The 22,682-nt window shown below is 38.9% G+C and overlaps 1 protein-coding gene across 5 annotated transcripts in view; it reads left to right on the top strand.

The window, feature by feature from the left end:
• Nucleotides 1-22,682, top strand: part of NAALADL2 (N-acetylated alpha-linked acidic dipeptidase like 2) — a 531,897-nt gene that overhangs the window by 82,365 nt on the left and 426,850 nt on the right. For all 5 annotated transcript variants that reach the window (XM_064516623.1, XM_064516624.1, XM_064516622.1 and 2 more), the window contains one exon: nt 17,825-17,907. The gene's annotated coding sequence lies outside the window, so the exon portion shown is untranslated. The remainder of the gene's footprint in view (nt 1-17,824; nt 17,908-22,682) is intronic.

A 22,682-nucleotide genomic window follows, 5' to 3' on the forward strand; every position in this document is an offset into this window, starting at 1 on the left:
TATTAGAATTATCAAAAGAAAAAACATACGCAGCAAAGTTAAAGGGGAGACTCCAACATCGTATTTTTTTGTGCTTAGCAATTCCTCGAGAGTTATCAAAAACAGGCATCCTTTATTTGCAATTAAATACTCCTCATTTAAAAATCGTGACTAATAAATGTCAAGTGCAAGAAGAGCCCTAATGTTCAGTGAATGTCCTTGGATAGTTTTTAGGGTGAAAATGTGTAAATAATGAAGGTTGTTGGTTTTTGAAATGTTGTAGGGTTGCTTTCAATACAAAATCCTAAAGTTAAGCACTTCAGAATAAGCCCAAAAATCATTGAAACATTTGGCGAGCTCTTCTGTCCCTACTGGAAGCTCTTGACATTTATGGTAATAAAAATGAAGTTATCTATTACATACTTATGTCATTCAGCTAAACGCCAAACTGGCACTGTGCAAGTGTAAAAGTTGTATATATTAGAGCTGTTCAGTGAAAGTTTTCTGGGTTTGGTGGTGAGCTTTTTTTTTGTTTTAAATAGACTGAAGACCTTTGAGGAAGCATTGACGTAGAGCCTTTGAGAGGGACCTGCAATGAGGACTATCCTTAAAATGTTCTGGTGAATGGGAAGTGCAGTTTGGTTGCTGTAGAGCAAAGGATTTGATGTCTTTTTACTTGGGCTCTCACTCTCTCATATATGTCTTACAGTCTGTTTTGGGATAGGTGCCTTATGCCCTTGAGGTCTTTTTTTCTTGAAGGTTTGTCATAGACCTCGTTTTCATTCTTGGTTGAAACAAATGTATTTTGAAACCCTCTGTTTCTTTGTGGAATAGAGTGTCGTTTCTCTACTTCATGCTAAGCTCAGCTTCCTGGTTACTTACCTGAATCTTAACTAACGAGCATAACTCAAATATTAAAATTTAGGAGAGTATCCAAAGAGAATAGTGTTTAGAGACAAATTTTAAAATGTTACTTTCCTGTTGGGCAGGATTAAGAAAATATAATTTTGTACTTGCACAAAATTTAAGGGCTACAGGAACTGGGTCTAAGCTGTAAAAATAAGTATTATCATTACAATTAGACAAACAGACTTATAGTTGAGTAAGCAGAAAGATACGGAGTAGACCCCTAACATGTTTTCTATCCTGTTTATTCTTGTATACCTGTAACATTTGGGTACTTTCCTGTCATACACTGAGAGGATATCTAGCTTTTTGTAGGTTTTCTTGCTTGCCTTTTTTTCCTCCTTAAGAAAAATTATTTGTGGATTTTGACTTTTATGTAAGGATGTTGGTTTTTTTTCAGTTAAAGATGCATCAAAAATGTAGCTGCTTGAACTAATTTGCAGCATTTGATGTAACTACTGTCTTATATAGTAATAGCACGGTAACTGAAACACAGCAATAGTAATCACATTGTAATTGAAAGGACATCTCCTTTCAGTGATGAAACTCCACTATAAGACCTGAATTTTCTTCCCAATATGTAGAATTTTTGCATTGCACGGTCCATTTGGCAGCGGCAGGAATGACTACAATAAATTACTGAACAAATTACCAGAGGAGGCTCTGGCGCTTTATTTCATTGTGACTTTTATATGATGCACTTTTTAGATACTATTCTTAATTCAGCTAATAAAGATACCTCAAAGGATGCTATGGAAACATATGGTTTCCATACATTTCAAAAGAGATATTTTGCAGCATATTTTCCAGTTTGGTAAATATGAACTTTACCCTCCCTCCCCTGCTTATAAATGCAAGCCTGTTCAGTGTACTTTTCCGTACATTGACTTTTTTATACTTGGACTTTTCCACAAGTGCCCGGGAGAACAGCGTGCATTCCACTGTTACTCGGAGGTAAACTGCCTTTCAGTGTAGCCTGTTTCAAATTAAACACAACTTTGTATTTGTTCCGCAGTTCTGGAGAGCGGAGGCACCCGTGGGTATTTGCTGAGCCTGCTGGGGGAGAAGTTAGTCTATACATCGAGGGAGGACTGATGCTAATTGGACTTTTCACTTTGATAAAGTCCTTGGTTTAAATGATAACATGCGGGTCAGCCACATCTTCAAAACAAAATAAACCTTTTAAAAATCCTTTGCTGGCGTTACCTAAGTGTTGAGCAGTTTATGTATGCAAGTATGCTCTCTTGTGGCAAGCCATTTTATTGAATCCTCCACCAGCTCTACATTTTGGCAAATTTTATTTTAAACCATTATTTTTTTTAAAAGAGGCACTATAAATTGTAAATGCAGTGTTCTTTCATCATGGCGCATATTTAGGCAAGGTTTACAGAGTAATACACTTGATAGGACTACAGATGTGGTAGGTGTGGTACCCATTTCAAAGCTGTCCTCAGTACAGAGTGATACTCAGCCCTCGAGCAACACCTGACTTCTCTGGTAGCATCCAGCTCCCAGTGGAAGAGGATGCTGCCTGGCAAGCTGTGATGGGTGACTGCGGTGGAGATACTTGGGTAACTTCTAAACATGAGGTGGAAAGGGGGGGCTCTTCTGAAGTGTCTTTACGAAGTGATTTGTGCTTCTTATTACAGCTAAGATGCTAATTAAATGAGACAATCTCAGGAGTTTAGTTGCTCTTGAGCTGAGCAATAATCAATAGGGAAAAGCAGGCTTTGCCCGTGCCCTGGGCTGTGGGTGCTCCAGGGTGGCCTGCGAGGTCCTCTGGAGGTGCCCTGCTCGTTCCTGCTCCGTGCCGACCGTAAAAGCTTGCTTGCTCTAAACTCTGTCCGGCTTGCTCCCAATATGTGGGGCAGGATTTGGGCCTGTATTCCTTTGTTCAGTATTACAATAGTGCTATCAGTTGTACGCATAAATTTTTAAGAGGCATAAAAAACAAATACATTTTTTCAGTTGCCTTCTCTTGAAAAATTCAGTAAGATTGTTTCAATCCTCGTGATTTGTCCAGCATCCATGAAGTATAACTTAATAAAAAGCTAAGATATTTGTAATCCTCTAAACGTTTCTCATATTGTAGCTGGGGTTTCTCCTCAGATTCTCACCTACAGAACAATTTACATGTGATTGCCTGGAGCGAGGATACAACAAAGTGTCAGTAAAAACTTTAGGTTGTGTTCAAACAGGTGACTGCAATCCTGTGAGTCCTTAGATATTTGTGTTTAGCTTGAATGGAAATAAAGTTCTAAAGGATTTCAGAAAATGTTTCTTGAAAATCAAGAAACTGGAGAATCAACTTAAACACCCGGCAGGCTTTATGTGGGCAAAGCTGCCTTTGACTTTTGTGGAGGGTTTTGGCTGCCTGGCAACTCAAAGATCCCATTTCTGTGGCTGTAGGGATGACTTAGTGTACTGTGCATGCACATTTAATGTCAAAACAATCAATTATTCAGCAGGTGAGGGATGGAGTAGAATGATCTCATTTAGCAGAGAAGTTAGATAATGAGCAGGATAGCAGGAGATGGGATAAGAGCATGCTGAAGTGACACCTTTTCTTTCCTGAAGCTTAATTTAGTTGGGGAGATCAGTAGTACTTCTTAAAAAAGAAATTTTTGATGCATGCATTTTAGGTTTTTTAACCTATCACTTAATTGCAGTTGTGTTTTCCTTAAGGAGTATTGAAAAGTGCAACCATGTCTTCTAGTTTTCTTCAGTTTTTACCTAATGTTAAAGAAACAGCATGTTTAAAAGGTTGGGCACATGACATGTTGACTCAGCTCCTCGTAAGAGCTTAATAAGACCCTGAGCAGAAACCTGTGCTAGAAGCTTAATATAAATATTTTATGCAGAAGTTGAGCAATACTTTAAGGGGCAGAAGCTGCAGTGGAAATAGCATCAGCAGTTTCACAGTGTAGAAGACAGATAATAAATTATACTGTTTACAGTGATAATTTCGTGTGAAATGGTGTCAGATAGGAATCTGGTGTTCTAAGTTGATGCTGCATTGCTGTACTTTTATACACAAACACGTGCGGGTGATGATGTGTTATGGGATGTTATTTAATGTAGATAGATTTCCTATGAAGACTCTGTTTTAACCTGTAGCATATGTGTTTTCAGCTGGAGGCTTTTGCTATGGGACAGGTTTCTGTGCTGGGCAGTTGTTGAATCTCTCCAGTAGTGCATTTTGGCTTCTTTCAAGTTGTCCCTTTCCCGCTGTCTTCCCCTATGCTTCTCTTCTTCCTCCAATACTTCAAAAAGTGTTTCAAAACACAGTAGTATTTTATTTGAAGTTTCAAATATCACCTACTAAAGTCAGAAGTACTTTATCCATCTTTTGATATTGATTCAGCTTTCTGTAGTATGAGCTTGTTTTAAATATAAGATGCTATACTTTTTTCTTTTCTTTTGCATTTCTCGGTTCAATATGATCTCTTTAAGCTTTCATTCAACTTCTTGTTGGATCAGACTTTCTCTTTTTTCATACCAGACTCTGCTAACAAGATAAATATGGAGCAAGGCAACAGCAGCATCCATCTTTATCCCCGAAGTGATGTCCCTTTAGGACATGCAATGACACATGGATTAAATAATCACAACAAATGTCTCCTTGTGTTTTAAATTTCTAGCTGTTCAGTGCTTGACTTTGCAATATTAATGTATTTTTGTTATTGTGCAGTTCTGTAGGCAGTCTGAAAAAATATATTCAATCCATGTAATGGGGAGTCGTAGCAGTGCCCGCAGAGTTGACCAGTGGCTAGCAGAACGTCTAGGAATTACGGATCTGTAAGCAGACCCTCTCGCATTTGAAAGAGCAAGACTAGATTGTTGTGTCAAGATCAGGAAAGGCTGAGATATGCACAGCTTATTAGTGAGTTCACAAATGCTTCCATATCAGCAAGAGAAATTTATGGTTTGGAATATGTTAGGCTCTGTAATCAGATTTTTGGAGAAAAATGTTGGCCTTGAGCCTGATGGCTCTCTGTTGCGTCTAACCTTCTGCTCTCTTCTTTGGCTTCTCCCTGTTTTCTCTGCCTCTTCTCCCCAGCCTTTCTGGGCCCAATCTGCTTCTGCTATGCTACATCCTCCATTTCCCAAGCTTGGTTTCTGTTCCCTTTCCACTCTGTCACGCTGGAAAAAAAGAGAAGACCCACATCTCCACATTGCCCAGGCTCTAAGTGCCAGCATGCTAAGGTAAGATGTCGTGTCGTGTTTATTGTTGGTGAGTTAATGAAACCGCATTTCAGAAACCTGGAAAAACATCTTCTCTTGGGTTGGGAATTTCAGAATTTTGACCCACGAAGTAAGTCTGGCAGTTACAAGCATTTGAAAACAGATGTCATTCAGTGATAAGCTGGGCAATGCAATGCGTAGACAGTACTGTCTAGTATTACTACTACCACCTATGTAACCTATGTGAAAACAACTGTTTTCTTTTTTTCCCCCTCTGTCTTGATGCCAGTTCTTCTTTTAATGTCTACAATGCTCAGAAGTTGCATTGCTGTGACACTTTTATTATTTTCCTGGTGTGATTTTTGAGCTTGACTGTTCTTAGTTCATATTTTTCTATATATAAAAGAATAAATGTCCTCTAAGAGGAGGGAGGGGGAGCTGTTTACAGAAGCTCCTTTCTGTAATAGGTTAATTATGGATTAATACTACGGATCATCTAACTTTGGGCAGAAAGAGAATCAGATGGGAGTTGTATCAGAGTTGTGATCGAAAATAGTTTGAGAACCTATTTTAAGAGTGATGTTTTCTTTTCTCTGTGTACACCATCTCTTTTACCTGCCAGAAGAAAATGGAAACAATCAAGTATCCTCCTTCCACAACAAATAAAATGACTGCTGTGTTGGAAATAGCCAGTCACCAAAGCTGGAGACAACTTTTTCCTCTAAGTTGGTGATTTGCAAACAGTTAATTGATTCAGTCATATGCAGAACAGTCCAGTTTTGGGATGTCTTCTGATTTTGCATGTCTGCTGGCAAGGTTTTCTGTACATGGAAAAAACGTCAAGGATACCCATTTTTGCAGCCACGTTCATCAGTTTGATAACAGTTCATTCTGCGCATGATGCTATGTATGATTATTTCAAGTTAATTGCTTGTTTACTACAAGCAAAACAAACATGCTCAATTTCTCTAGGGAAGTAGTGTGAGACTCAGAGTACGGTGCTGGTAACATTTGACATTTTATGCTTTTCAAAAACTAACTTAATTTTTATATTTTCAAGAAAACACTATTGGTGTTGGAGGGGGATTCTTAACAGCATTCCTATCTCGTGAAGAAATTATTGAGCATCTGGAGTTTCTCATATTACATTTTTTCACTTTCAAAAAAGAACAGATTCTATTCTCTGATCTCTAAGATCAATTCCTCAGTTGATAAATATTTGGAAATTATTTTAAAAGCAGAGTAACCAATTATGTGTAGAGCCTCCAGGTGGGGACTGGCACCTTTTGCATTGGTTGCTGTATGCATATAGCTCAGTCTCCCGACCTGATCTCTACCTGAAAGAGCTTAAAACATTAATGCTAGTGGCTATGACTGTAAGAAGGAGCACAAGTTAACAGCGAGAGAGCTGGGTTAACATAGTAAGCAGTAGTCAGCAGCTGCTTATCGGTGGTTAAGTGTTTTTTGGATGTTGTTGCAGAGACGAATAGAGGCTTATGGGGCAACGCTCCACACTGGCATACAGCTCTGTTCACATACATTTACTAGTTCTTGAGAAGTGATGGGTCGAAGCAGAGGCAGGCAAAGGCTGAAAGGTGGTGCATTAGAATTAACAATTTCAGTGTATCCCCTTCAGGTGGGAGACTCTTAGGCGAAAGGTGCATCTGCAGCAGAGCCGTTCATGCTAGATAGAGTTGTGAATGCTAGGACCTCAAAATATCATGAAAATAGGTAGCTGGGTAAAAGAGAGAGAGCGACAGTTTATGATGCCCTTAGAAAAAGACACAGCATGAGCTTTAGTTCACTAAAAAAAATGCAGCAGGGAGGAAGAAGTAAGAAATGTAGGTGAGGTAGGGGAGGAGAGGTGAGACAAGTCCAGTCTGGGGGCACATCTTCAGTCAGAGCTCGTGCTATATTATGCAGCAGGGACTTTGACCACAGAACTGTAGGAAACAAGCTTTCATTTGTTTTCACTATGCCTTGTTTAATATGGCTGCAGAAGTTTAAATCGCGTATGCGGTGAATATTAGCAGTCCCTGGAGAATTCTGTATTGATCTGTTTCTTAATAAGTGCATAATAGGCAATCAGAGCTTTCCGGATCTTCTCGCAATGCGTCTTCAGCAGGAGTTGTAAGTCACAGTGCTGCCAGTGGTTGTGTCTTGATCCTGATTCTACAAACACCAGATTAGCCCTTTTCTTTCCATGGAGACGACTGCTGAATTACTTGGTGTAACAGAAAAGAACCAGGTTCTGTGTTTGAAATGATAAGTGACCATTCCATAGCCTTCTAACAAGCCAAGATACATCCTTGTGTTGTTAAAAATCTCCTTACGGAATGAGTTTGGTATGTGTCTTAGATTATTTTTCTTCAAGCATGAACAAGAATGTTACTTTCAGCTTTTTAGCCAAATAGTATGTTCTGTAATGGTTATTCTGCACTTTAATTTGTAAATCCCTTTTGTGAAATGGTTTATGATGGGATATCTGTTTTGGATGCTGAACCAGGCAAGACTGCTATTCTGATGTCACCTCTGTCCCACCTACTGGAACACTGATTTTAATAGCATATGCTCTTAAATCAATATGACTTTTTTTTATTGGTACCTGCTAGTGACATAGTTAAGTCTGTCAGCAGCTAACTACAACCACAGTGAAATAATGCAACAGCTTTAATTAGAAACCAAGCAAAGAAAAGCTTTCAGAATTAGCTATTGCTGCTTGAAACCATGTGCAATACTTGTCTCCTGGACTATAGCAATTCATAATCACTCATGTAAAATAGGTGTTTTATCCTTTGACTTTGGGAGTGTTCAATTGATAGCATAAGCTAATAGAAATTTGTGAAATCGTGATACCTGTATTGTGTGTAAGTATTTATTGTGCAAAAAGCAGTTCTTAGTTATATGACTTTGTGTGTTGATTCTGATTATTATGAACAGTTAAAATTAATTGCACCAGGGAAAAATAAAGCAACAGCATGGATGACAAACTTCTTAGCAGTGCTAATATGAGCTAGGGCTGTCTGAATCATCTGAGTATCCCATGTTCTTTGGCTCAGACCAAGACAGTCCTGCTTTTTTGTGTTGTTTCTAGAAAAACCTGGGTAAATGGCCATTAGGACAGAAAATGCATTTTGATTTGTGCAGGAAGTAGAAGAATTTTGGATGTTTTGAGCAAAATGGTTAATGTTTTGTTTGTATCTAGTGTAATAAATATGCTGACTAGTAATAGGTCAGCAAAATTCATTGTGACTGAACTGTTCAAGAAGAAATAGCTTCTCATTTTCCCTTTGCTCTTGGGCAGATGGTAGGCTGCTAGCACTACCGCTCGCCAGGTGCATCTCCTTGTGCCAGGGTTGTCTTGAGGAACCTCTCGTTTGTGAGTTTCTTTAAAATGATACGACAGTCTACCACCGGACCAAAGTTTGAGTAGTCCAGAGTGTCTGTATGGAGAAGGGGAAATCTGAATTTAAGCAGATTTGAGAGACAGGTCCCCTGTCCAAGGCATGTCCGAACCCCAAAACTCTAGGCAGGATTGGTTTGGGAGTTGCTCTTTCTGCCCTGTTGATGTGGGCCACTGAGTGCTGGTGGTTTCAGGTGGTGAGGAGGTGACCCTCTGAATGAGGGTGTCCCTCCCCGGAGGGGTGTTTCACACGTGGTACCAGGAGTGTTTTGGCAGGGTTTTGCAGTCACGGAGTATCCTATGTCAAGCCTTGAGTCTGAGTGTTGATTCAGGCGACTATGGGTATCTGCTGCCGTTCTCTCTTTGGCGTTGCTTTTTAGCTGCTTTATAGGCCCCTTCTCTTTCTCACTGCCGGCAGCCGAAGATCCCGCTGTGGCTCTCCAGCCCCTCGCTGTTCACTGGACAGTCTGTGCATGGCACAGCTAGAGGCAGGTACCCAGTGTTAGGTGTTGTGAAGCTCCTAACCCACCTTAGGTGCGTGCATGGGTTTTGGGGGTGGTTTTTGTTTTGTTTTCTGTTTGTTTTGCGCTCCGGTAGGTCTGGCATATTGCCTGCGACTTCATCAAAGTTATGATTGGGAAATCTGGCGGGGAGAGAAAGGCAGCTCCTATTTAGCTGTGTAACCTAAATAACAGGTCTCTAGGGGGATGATGAGTGTAGTGGGAGACATGGAGTAGTTCAGTGTGTAGGAGACTGAAGTATTTTGTGTACGGTCACTCTTGCAGGTAATTCTTTCATATCCTAGTTTTAAAAGTGGGGTTTTAGGATGGGGGGGGTCTTCATTAAATGAGAAATAGCTCTACAAAGGCAGCCATTCAGACATCTCGCAAGCTGTGAAAGTAAGTTTGTAAAAAATTAAAAAAAAAAAAAAAAAAGAAAAAAAAAGGAGGGGGGAGACACAGAATCTCTCCTTATCCACTTCCTTATCCCTCTGTGAAAACATAAGGTGTCTGTGTTTCCTAAAAGATTAAGCTAGATAGCACAATTTAGGACTGGGCAGAAATACCTGACATAATTCAGAATCAGCCAGCTTGAATGCAGTCTGGTTTCATTAGCGCACGGCGCTGAGTTACGGCGGTACGCGTAACATGCCTGAACGAACTCATTGATTAAGACTTTGTAGGTCTCTATACCACAAAGTATTTTGCTATATAAAATATGTCCAAGGACTGGCTCTATGCTGTTTAGATGCCAGCGCTGATGCTGAATCATCTGTTCCTGGGCACAGGAGGAGATTTGGACTTGCCAAGTGCCCGAGGCCGTCCGTGCCCACAGAGTCCCCGCGGCTGGGGCTGGAGACCCCAAGCTGCACGTGCCTCCGTGGTGGTCGGAGCTCAAGGAGCAGGACTGAAGATTTTGTAGTGAGGAACACACAAAATGGGATCAGCCTTTGCAAAGGAGCCAAGAATTGCTTTCACTTTAAAAATCTGCCTCCCTGTTTGCTGGGGCAAGGTAGAGAGGTCCGAATACAATTTTTGGACTCTTCTAACTTGAAAACAACCTTGAGACCAAGTGGGTAAGTTTCAGTTGGAAGTGGTTTTATTTTCTTTTTTTTTTTTTATTGCAAGTTTATGAACTCTGCTGATAAAAGGAATTTAATAAAAATGCTGACAGACCATTATCTATAGTTGTGCTATAATAAACCCTCTTTTGGTGAGGTTTATAACTTACAAGTTGCAAAATACAACGAATTATTAGATGAAAATAGTTGTAAAGTCTGGAAATCGACTTTTTGCTATTTTTATGCTTTTATCTGTTTATGCGTAGAGACACATACCTTCTTTTCACAACCAGAATGAATCTTGATGATATATCCAGGTTAAAATATAATCTGACTTCTTTTTTGCCAAAGGATAAAATGCAGACTAATTCAAAGACTAGTCTGTTGTCTTTGTTTTATCACTGAAAAATCTGCCTTTGCTCTCATTTGCTTTATTTCTTGCATTTGGAGATACTGAGTGTATGAACCTTCCTTTTCATCAGAGTGTAGCTTGATGATAAAACAAGGTGTGCGTGCCCACTAAACCTGGCAAACTGATGCAATGCTCTTGATGTAATTTTGCAGGGCATACAGGACCTATTACAAAGCCTGTTGAAATAAATGGAAGTCCTGCAAACTTCAGAACATTTGGGATCAGGTTTGAAGTGAACAGTATCACTGAGTGCATCATTACTGGTTACTTTCTGTTTTTCTTCAGTCTTATCCTTACCTTGGTCATCTTGTTAGCCTTACGCACTCTACCCCTAACGCTGCACTTGCTGCTTTGAAGTACAGAAATGGGCCTTATGCGCAGTTTGTGGTGTGCTCCAAACCAGCAAACGCTTCTTTTATCTCAGTATCAAAGACTCGGCCATGGCTTTAACATTGACAAGAGGCACTTGGAGATGGTGCCTGGCCTTTTGAAAGCGGTGAGAAAGAGACCCTAGGGAATTGCATTAGGAGCAGAAGAGGTAGATAACAGCCTCTCCCACCCCCCAAAGACCCATTCTTCTGCCTTTTGATATTAGAGGCTTTTGTAACAAAAACAGTTTCTTTGGTCTCTTGCTGTCAATTCACAGCAGCCGTCTTTGTCCTTTGGTTTAAATAGTAGATATTTTTAGTTATTTTTCTCTAAATATTTAAAAGCAAATTGCTGGAGTTTTAATCTCAAAGACAAAACATGACAGCAATACGGGTTCACTTTTTCCTCTCCATTTACCGACTTATACTGCCTCTTCCTTTTTTACAGCCCTTTGAGGACCAAAGATACAGAGTGAAGCAGTCAGTGCTGCACGTGTTGGCAGCAGAATTGAAATTACTGGTTGATTCCTGACAGCAACCTGGCAGTCGCTAGAACAGTGTATTTATCAAATTGCACGTGCTGCTGGGATTTGAATTGCACTGCTTGATTTCATGTATTGATTTTTCTCATATATATAATAAATATACTGCTCTACCAGTAATGTAACAAGTACTATGACTAGATGTTTTCTGGAAGATTTAGATTAAAAACTTAGCAGTTTTTTAGGGTTGGGTTGTTGTAAAGGGCTTGCAATGTTAATGCTTCATACAGACTTTTCATTGTAGCTCCTTCAGTTTTTGATTCCTTCTGAACTGGCCAGATCTCACTGACCATGAGGTGGAAGGATCCTTAGAGACACTTGCTTTTCTTTCCAGACTTGACCTGTTGCATCTTTAGAACCTAAGTTTGAAGTGATAAAATAAGAAAACTGATATAATCAACTGTCGGTATGAACTGGTTGCTTTCAGTGGCAATGTGAGGGGTTTGTTGATTTTTGTTTTTTTTTTTTTTTTTTTTCCCTGATGAAAAGCATGAGGTTTTTTGAGACCTCATGAAAACGGAAAAGATGCAATATTTTCTGTCGTGCAGTGGTCTGAGAGCTTGATAGCGATCGTAACGTTCTCTTGTTGCATTTGCTCAGGGTTTCTGATTTAAGGGCTTACAGATGCAGCAATTTTGAATCCAAGGTTGAAGTCTCATAAAAAGTATTGAACCTACCCCTAACTTCTAGGCTTCTAGTAAATAAAGTAATAACAATTAAGATGATGAAAAATCAGTATCTCTATACTACCTATGCAGACTTGGCGTAAAGGAAGGAGAATCTTTCAATATTCACTGTTTGATCTGCTTGCAAGTCAGATTTTGCCACACATCTTTAATAGAATCTGAACAATTAAAACACTGAGTGCTTGAATAGCATCACGAAGATAACGTATGTTAATAAAATATAACATTGTGATAAAAATGAGTTTTCTTAGCTTTGGGGGGTGTAACCTCAGATTATTGACATGTACCGTTTCATGAAGTTGATACCATTTTTCTCCTGGGTTGAAGAATCCTCGTATTAATCATTTTGCTTTCGGGTTCTGTGTGCAGACTTTGGATTGAGAGCAGGAACTTTTTACAGGCTTCAGACAATATTGTGGAAAAACTATGATTTTCTTTAAACTCTTCCTTCCATCGACCAGGGATACCAGTGCAGCTTATTGCCTATAAAGAACTGTGTAGAAATCTGAAAGATATATGTCGATGGAGAAGGTTTTTTGATAATGGCTTTTCTTCAGCGAGAGAGTGGGAGAAATCCATGGTAGTTATCAAAATTTACTGCAATCATGCTTGTGTTTTATGTGTTTTGAAATCAGAGAAGTAAATGAAAGGAGTTGGGATGTTTCAAAACTGTTGAAAATCATGCTAGCAATAATGCTAGACTTGTTCTGATCTACTTTTATTTTGATGTTAGGTTATAACAGTGGGTGAGTAATTCAGATAAGCAGCAAAGCCATCCCATTTTCTTTGAAATAAAAAATATTTTGAGCTTTTATACTTAGACAAAGACAATTTAATTGCAGTAAACCCTCCTGCCAAACAGCAAAAAAGTCAATCAAAGAAAAAAATTTTGCTCCTGGAATCTTAAAGTAGATTGTAGCTCTGTATTTTTTTTTTTTTTTTTTTTTTACCTGCAACCAAACGTGCACTTCTAATGAGGATATCTTGAACACTGATAATGATAACAGGAGGAATGAAGCAGAAGCATATACCTGATCATGTCGATGTGTGAGCTGTCGGCCTTCGCAAAGAGTTTGGGAGAGCTGCGCAGCTGGCTCGGGTTTGTATTTTAGGCCATTGAAGGTGTTTTCTTGGCAGAGACGAAGCTGCCAGAAATCATCTCTGTTGTTTTACTCCCGGTAGGATTTTCACGTCGCACAGCACCTGCCTAACCAAATGAACATGCCTGTTCAGTGCAGCCGGCCAGGCAAAGAGCACATCTGAGGAGACAGTAAGAAAGAGATCTCCGGTGATGATGTGTATGAAAAATTGCTGTCACCAGGTGGAACATTTCAGATACTCAGAATAAAGATTTCCTGGGGAGCAGCTGAAGGTGATCGGGGCTGGAGTAGGTACGTTGCATCTGCCAACGTAGCCCTGCCGTTACCGGCTGCCTCTGAACTGTGCCCTGATCTTTCTCCTGCAGCACACTGTGTGTGTAGGAGCGCTTAGCGGCAGTGCGGTCCCAGTCACTGAAACAGGAGATGATGTTATGCCAACACAGAGAGCTAACGGAATAAAAAGCTAGTTTGTTTGCTCCGGTGCTCTCCAGCGCTCGCTGCTGCGTTACCGTGACTGAAAGGTTTGTGCTGGGATGCAGGTTGTTGCCTTCCCTTCAAGGATGCAAAAAGCAGATACCTATGCTGAAGAGATGGGTGAACTGCCACGTGTTTTGGTGACACGTTGATAGCGGAGGCTCCTCAGAGGAGAAAGCTTTTAGATCTTTGCCTGGACTACAGAAGACACCGCTGGCTTCTACCTGCAACACACGTGGGCTGTGTGTTGGGCTAACCCGAGCCACCTCTGCGGGAGGCAGAGCCGTCCCTCTGTGCTCGGCAGGCTTGGATCTAGCAACGCGCTAGCCCTTTCGGGAAATGAGGGATTGTGTTTGGGAGCTGCATCTCTAAAGACTTGGGAGTAAAAACCAGTACCTGTCGCTTACCACTGGTCCCTTAGCTCTCTGGTATCCTTACTTACTGCTTTGTCCACCGATGTTCCCTCCACTGCCCATCTTGCTGCAGAATAGCTTACTGAGAAGGACAGTTTAGCTTTTGCTGTTGGTTACTTCTGACAATCTGTATCACGATGTGTTTCCTTTTGTATTATGCTCACTGATTTGTAATCTAGCTTGATGTTCTCCACTTGAAGCGGCATCCAAAGAAGCCATCATCAGAAGATATCTGAGCTGTTGTGTAGAAGATATCTGAGAAAATCATCAATAATTATTAAGATCTGAATGAAAATGTCTCTGCTGCCCTACTGAATTGGACTCTTATTATTGTTTTTGCCATCTCTCTGCCTTGGCTTAACGCGCTTAAATACTCTCATGGAGCAAAACATTTTGCTGGCTGCCTGTTGCATGATCTGCAGGTGCACAGGCCTATGCCCAGTGTCCTGTGATGCAGAATAAGTCAGTTGATTACAGTTCTGTTGCCTTTCTGAAACCTGTGATCTTTAGGCTCTACTGATATTTAAGGCCTACCAGGGTAGGTTGTGTGTGTGTCTAAACAATTTAAATTGAAATTAAGTGTGCAGCCTCTATCGAGGACAATTTACTGTTCTGTTGAGAAGGAAGAATATGAAGTAAACTATTACCCCTGAAAATTTCCCTGCAATTTTCTTTTGCATAAGCTTAAATTCTGAGTAGAGAGGTTGTCAATTAATGTGCAGATTTTTTTAATTGGCTATAATAAAAAGCTAATTGGTGTTTTGCTTAGAGTGAATTAAGAAAGTGTTGCTATAGAAACTTTACATGTCTATAGTGTTCCTCTACATAACAGTGAATATCATGGTCTGATGACCTTTCTGATCCAGCTGTATGGTCAGGGAAAAAGTGATAAATTCAGGCTTGCTGCAGTTATTTCTCAGGAGTTTTGTGACTTTGCCCATTTCATTTGCATGAAAGCATCTACGACGTTGTATTGTTGAATTTCTCCTGTGTCAAAGCATATATCTGGGTCTCGGAAGACTTGAACCTTTGTAAATTTTCAGTGCTCCAATTTTAAATGTGTAAATTAATCTGTAATTGGTAAAGTATAAAATGTACTAAGAAAATACCATTCTCATAACTTGAGAAAGTGTAATGATGGATTGTTAGTGACAGAAGATGTAATCTGTTAGCTGTTTGTATTCCTCCTTCCTCTCCCCCTGCTTCTTTACCTGCTAAGCCTCATGTGGAACATGGGAATTAAGTTTTTAGGAATTCATTATGCTTCTTTTTTTTTTTTTTTTTTCCTTTCCTCCTTGGGCCAGTACTTGCCTATTTGCCTACTTAAATTATTTCAGTCATGATCTGTGCTTTTGCCAGCTGCTGGAAAGTTAAAGATATATATGGCATGAAAAAAATGTACTGAAGTGAATTGTGAATGTAGTACTTGTTGCACAGAAAAATTATCTTTAATGGGACAAGCACCTCTAAATTGTCATGTGGGAAAAACTAAAATATGACTTTTCTTCAGTGTCCCAATCTTGAATCTCTCATCCTTACTATGTAAATGGACAAAAAATATTGGCCATTTTTTAACTACATATCTAGAAGATGCAGGATGAGAGATCCTGCAGCTGTTAATCATAGTGACAGAAAGTATTCTGTGGGTTTTTTTTAATTATGGATGTCTAAATACAATGATATAGACAAAAATTTCAGCCTGTTGCCTTACTGTGGAAAGAGTTTACTGTGTCCTTTTTCTCTCGTTTTCAATTTAAAAAAAAAATCATTCTCCATCTGCAAAATTTGCTACTGCAGCTTTTCTTGAAACTAGTTAAAATACAAAGATTTGAGGGTTTGAGTAATTTAAAATTTTGTTGCCCTTTTCTCCTCTATCCTTGTTGGTGCTAGAGATTCTTCTAAGTGCGCAAATTTAGGATAATCTTTGAGAATTGTCTGGGATTATAGTCTTTCTGCTGGCTTCTTCCTGTACCTTGGAATCGTTATTGAATTGTATCTTAACCTAGTGGCTATTCTTCCCTTGATACACGTATGTAATCCCTATTAGCGTTAATGCCTTCTTGAAATGCTTCCCTCGTATATTGAATATCTGCTGCTGATGTCGAAACCCTAAAGTCTTACGAGTTGCGTGGAATGTGGCTATCTCTAGGGCTTAATGGAAAGTTGGATTTAATCTCATAATTCGCCTTTAGAACAGTAAAAACCGTAAGACAGATAAAATATTGTAACGTGAAGCTTTTACCTGAGATTTGGTGAGGAAATAAGCCTGTTGGTTGTCCAGGGAAAGGGATGTGATATTTTTTTTTTTTGTTATCGTGCCTGTTAAGAACTCAGCTGTAATATGTGCTTACACAGGCAGTGTAATTTCAAAGCATTATTTTGAGGAAAAGCACTACAATATTGAATTTATGACTGTCAAGGAAAGTGCCTGTCCTTGATCATTCTTATCTCCTTATTTGTGTTATATACATATCTTATAGGCCAGACCAAAAATCTGAAAAGCTCTTGGGGGAAGAGTGGTCTAGTGTCTTGGGTGACTTGATTGCAGAAAGCTCTGAGCAACCTGATCTAACGTTCTCCCTGCTTTGGATGGGAGGCTGAACCAGGTGGCTGCTTGGGCCCCTTCCAGCCCAAAATATCCTGTGAGTCTCTGACAGGGTTCGGATTGACAGTCGTAAGGGAACTGTCTTCCTGGTGCTCTTTTTCCATTTTTGAGTTGTGACTTTGCAGGGTTATCTTGAAGGCAAACATAGTAGTAACTCAAGTATGAATATTTATAGTGATATCTGTTGTTTTGTGTGTCTGCGTGTTGTTTTTTTTTTCAGTTGTTATTTTTCAAATGATTTATCTTCAGATGACAGATTCAATTGTGTCCTATTTTTCATGGGGAGAATAAAAGCTGGAAAACAAAATTATTTAAAGGATAATTTTGGTCAGACTTTTGAATACAATCTATGAAAATACAGAAAAGCCTTTTCATTCTTCACACTCCCTATTTCCCACCTGTCTTTCCTCATAAAGAGAAGGTTTATTTTAAATATGCGTGCTACAACCGTTATGTTGTATCAGTACAATTTACATGAAAGCCTAGTCCTTGGTAGAGAGAAACTGCAGTCCTGCTAAGAAATGCTATCAAAAATTATGACAACTTGGCTACTTTTTTTTAAATATTATTTATGCAGTAGCAACAGCAGGTTATTAGTGGTGTTATCTGTAGAATCTCTGTAATAAATTGTGATTAGTTGTGAATTACTGTGGTGTATGTAGAGACTCCAGTGTGTGCTGAGCTACCTTGCTTTGCGTCGGGGAGGAAGACATGGACACTTCTTGCTTTCCATTAAGAGAGGAGGGAGACTTATATGGCTAATAATGAGATTACTAGTGGGAAATAGATGAAAACTAAAAATGATTAGAATATCAGTTTTTTTTGTAGTAAGAATATTTCTGCTGTACTGATAGGAAAACAAGGCACAAGAAGGTTGATTGGCTGGTGTTTTGTAGTAGATCAGAAAAGGTGCCCTGGGTTCCCTGTACATAAACCTACTGCTTTACAAACCAGACCCTGCTGGATGGGGAGGCCTTGCTTTGGCATTTGAGGCAGCACATGATCACTTTACTCATTTGAAAGAGAAAAATATTTCGGAAGCGTAAACAGCATGTTTATAAATATTTTGGCTTCTGCATGGTCAGGAAAATGCATCTTCTGTTTATATTCCCAAGTTGCATCATGGTAGAAAGTGGGTTTCCATTTTTAATGGGTTGTATTATGAAACGTGATGTGTTGTTCTTCTGCAGAGAATTGATCTAGAGTCAAGATTGAAAATATGCCTTCCTGAAAAAGTCTCTACAAAAGTGATCCTTCCTGTCTCGGCTTTAAGGTAAGTGAAAAACTTCTATCAAATACCTGTTCTAATGTTCTGTTTCACAGTTGCTCTATTCGAAAGATACCTGAAGATGTTGTATGCTCAGAAGAAAACTTATTTTAAGGAGTTAAGTTGGAAAACAGTATTTAGTCAAAACAAAGTTCAGGCATGAGCCAAAAAAAATTAGGTCAGGCTTTGGTAATTAAACAAAATGACAGTGGCATGAATGCTTACGTGTCTGACATAGTGCTTTGTCAAGTGTTTGTTTTTGTCTAAAAATTGAATATGCATATGAGGGAGAGATCACTATAATTGAATGGAAAATTTGAAATTAGAAAGGCAGCAAAGTATAAATAATTGAAAATCAGGTTGCAACTGTAGCTTCTGTATTTTGTGAGCTTAGTTGCAAACAAAATGACTAGAAGGGGAATTCACATTTTTGTTCTTCTTAATTTTGCTTTCATGGTACCATACCCCTGGTATAGAGAGCAAGGCGGAGATGATAACACTGCAATAAATAAATATCTGGAGAAAATTAAGAGCCAAATCAGACTGTAAATTTCAACCGTCTACAGCTTTCATTATATATGTATATGCTTTGATTTCTCATGTATATGGAAAATGTATCCTCTAACAGTGCATATTTTTTAGTCTTTTTCTGCTCCAGAGTTGCTTAACTTACTGTGTTCTGTGGTAAGATACGGCAAGCTTGTTTTGTCTGTGCAATCATTGCAGAAAATAATTATTAAAATAACTTGCTAGACACTTAATTACTTGCAAGTGTCACTAAGCATTTTTAATCTCCACTAAATACTCCTTTGTCATAGCCATACTTCATACGGCTGTTCATTATGTCTTGTTCATTCTCTTAAATCATCCCAAATGGGTAATTCTTAGTTTGTGAAACTTTTTGGATCCAATTGCCTTGCCATGTCTTGGGTATGAAGGAATTGGTGAGATTGCTGGGTTCGAGCCTTATTTTCTCCAAGGTTAACTAGTCCTGCTAGATATAATTGAAGCCATAACCTATTTCATATGCCTAATATTAGGGGTCATGATATTGGGACATGCCATAAAACTATTTTCCAGATCACACAAACTTGAAAAATGCACTCGCAAAGTATGTTCAGTTGTGTATTTTGCTTAAAGGCATAGCTCTTGCAATTAAGAGTCAGATGCGTTTAGAACCACACCAGGTTTGATAGTTTTGCTTGTGAAAAGAGATCAGAGTAAAGCTGTCAGTGATACTTTGAGAAGGAGTAATGACCCTTCTTCAGTGAGCACACAAAGCTGGCCATAGGGTAGGAAAGCAACATGTATGTGTGTTTTATAATTGATTTTGTTCTGCCTGCTGCTGCTGTGTAATGGGCTCAGCTGTATCTCCTTAAGGACAGGATTTGTGATTCATCCCTAAGGGCTCTACAGAAATTGTGAGTATTCCTTAAGGGCTGTGGAGTTATTTAAATAATATGCTATTTGTAATTTTCTGATCTGAATAGTAGTTAAATGCAGATGGTTGTGTACTCAGTGTAAAACTTCAGATAGATTTGTATTAAAATTTAGCATTTGGGATACTTGGGAAACACCAGAGTAATCGGAGTAAGTCTCTAAGATGGCCAGCATGTCTTCCTCTTAGCTAATAATATTGAACTGTAAATTAGTCATGGTACCAATACAGTGTTAATCAGTTAAGGCCTTAGTAAGTTGTGGGTAAAGACAGTTGGAAGAGTTTGTAAGGATGAAATCATGCAACTCCAGAACTTGCAAAAATATACTGGTAGAATTTAATCAGTCACAATTAATTAAAAAAAAAAAAAGGCATTTCCCAGCAGTTCAGAGCGGTAGCTATGATTAGCTGTTTCCACTCTGTACTTCAAATAACACTTCCCGTGGGCAGGTTCAGTGACTATCCTGATGCCTGTGGAGAGTTGGGCTTGCAGAGAGGTTGCTATTCATGAAGATGAGATCTCCTTCAGCCTGTTTGATGCCTCCGGCACTGGGCGGATTTGTATCATGATGATACTGTGGTTTAAACAGTTTAGTGTCCCCATTAGGCTCTGCCATCAGAAATGTTTGTAAACAAACAGTGTAAAGGTTGGTCAGTGTTGCATTGACTGATTAGTGAATAGGTATGAGTCTTTTTTTATTATACCAAAGTAATTGCAGTGTAAACTGGACAGCATAAAATCCCTTTCCTTGTGCTGTATATTTTGGGTAGAAATTACAGAATTTTCATCTAGAAAGAACAAGAGAATATTCAGTTTTAGTCTATGAAGTTCCTGAGCTGCATGGACACAAGCAGAAGAAATTCTTGAGAGACATGAAAGCTCCCCATGATCCTTGGAAAGTTGCACAAAGAGCGATTACACCATTAGAAAACGTTTGCCCTGTTTATAGCTTGAATTTGTCCGAGTTTGGCTTGAAACACTGAAAGTGATACTCTTTTCCCTGCCCACCTGCAGAGCCTTAGGCTATCACATTTCTGATCCTGGTTAGTTATGTAGACTGCTCATTAGTCACACCCTGACTTCCACTTAGATGAAGGAGATAGATAAGCTCCTTCAGCTTTTCCTTTATAAGAATATTTTTTGGTCATTCTCCTGGTGGTTCTTCTAATCATCTCTAATCAAGCTCCTTCTCTAGGGACAGTTAGCAGACCTGAAAAGAAAAAAATGTGGTGGTCTCAAAAATAACAAATATGGAGACCATGCAACTTCTCTGCATAACTAACCTGCCAGCTCCCTGTACCTGGAAGTTAGCTTTTTCCTTGAAGATCGGCAGGTGGGGGAACTTCTCCTTTGAAAGTAGTGCGTATTTACGTTGATATTAAGGAACCATGGTGCAGTGCTTGAAGTGTTGCTTTGTTTCCATGGAATACCTTAAAGATGATGTGTTTGTACTTTTGAGAGGAGTTTTTCCTATTCATCTAGACAAGATTTAGAATAGTGTTTCCTCCTGTTGACTGTCATTCTTCTGGAGTGAAAAAACTATCATCTGTATTTTTTTTTTTTTTTTTTAACAATTTCAAAGGGTACGTTACTACTGTCAGCATGTGATCTTCACTGTCAAATAATGGGTGTTTTAGAAGATTTCTGTTAATGCCGACTTTTAATAGCTCTTTCTCGAAAGAGCTGTACCTTATAATTATGTTCTATCTTTCACTACAAAGCAATTATATGAATTGTGTGAGTTGACTAAAATATATTAGCTATTAAAATTCAGAATGTTACTTTTGATCAGAAAGGAAGTCATCTTGTTTAACATCTTTTTTTTTTTTTTTTTTTTTTTCCCCCCCCCCCTCCATAGATCTAAAGGGTAAGAGTGTGCGGGGAGAAAAGAAAGGAAGCATGATGGTGGTTAATGGCTAATGAATAAACCTAAGAATACAGTTGTGGTTGCCTGGCAACATAGGGAAGGATGTGCTGAGGACCCTTGTGAATATATAGGAGCAACAATTGGCTCCTCTGAGCTTAGGAAGACTGACTTCTGCATTTTTGCATACTTGATTCTTAATATCTAATCATAGCTGGGTTAGGTTCATATTGCTTATTTTGCCTTTATGTATTTCTGTTTGTTTATTTAAGAAGAAACACAGCAAGAATGGAAGCAAATCAAAGCGTTGATTGAAAGGAAGAAAATGTGTTGTGAATTCTGTCCCATATGGTTATTTTGCTTTCAACATGAAAGCCACATTTAGCAAGAGATTTGCCTAAAATTGCAAGCTCGTAGAGAGATCTAATTCCAGATGAAGGTATGCTTTTTAAGTCCAAGAGCACTCTGGAAATGGCCATCAATACGCTAAATGCTCAAAGGAGTTGAGCTGGGGATTGTATTGTAATTGAGAGCTTAAGATGATTGAATTCTTTGGGGTCTGAAAACACAGTTATGAAATGTCATATCTTCTTTGTTTTCCCACTCAGCGTTATAATATCAGGCTGTGAACCAAGTACTTGAACTTAGAAACCTTATTTCTTTTCTAGGAGGATATTTACTGAGGGAAAAAGTTGTAACTGGCTTGCGGAGACAGGTTGCTTCATCCTATAGCGTGTGTTAATTTTGGTGTCGCAGAGGAGCAGGGTTTTTTAGCCCTTTCAGCTCTTGAGAATAACTTTGCTTCCTAATGATTAGCTCAAAGCTATAGGAAAGAGAAGGTTAGGTGGTTCTTCTGCCCTCCTGAGCTGCTTTATGTGGTGTGTACTTAACCATTTTGTGCCTCTGTCCTTTCCACCAGGTAAAAGGAGGATGATGTATATACAGCTGCTATGGCAGGTGATCTTGAGAATTTTTAAAGGGAAAAATATCTCTCACATCAGTAGGAACAGCAGTCATTTGCAAACTGCTTGCTTCTGTTATTATTTTTATTTTGTTATTGGGTTGTTGAGATTTATTTTTGTTAGTAGCTGTTGTTAAGGCAGAAATTTCTTAGCACATTTAGCACATCATGAAACCTGACCAGCTGTCAAAATAGATAGCGTTTGCATCGAAATGTTTCAGTGGAAGTTGTTAAGAAATCAGTTATGTTTACAGGGTACTTCGTAATTATCAGACTTTGAATAATCTAGATAAAAATAATTTTTTTCATCCACTTGTTTATTATATACAAGCCATTCTCTCCCTCCCTCCACGCAAACACACAGACATAAGATAGCAGCTAACTGTGTAGATTTGCTTCCTTGTAACTGGAGATACTCTGAAAATGAGATGAAATGTTTCAATTTGAGTAGTAAAAACCTTGAGGCAATAGTCATTAGCAAAATTGGCTCTATCCTTCATCCTTTATGCTGCAAATT

The sequence above is a fragment of the Dromaius novaehollandiae genome, chromosome 9 (assembly GCF_036370855.1).
Source record: "Dromaius novaehollandiae isolate bDroNov1 chromosome 9, bDroNov1.hap1, whole genome shotgun sequence".
Lineage (NCBI taxonomy): Eukaryota > Metazoa > Chordata > Aves > Casuariiformes > Dromaiidae > Dromaius > Dromaius novaehollandiae.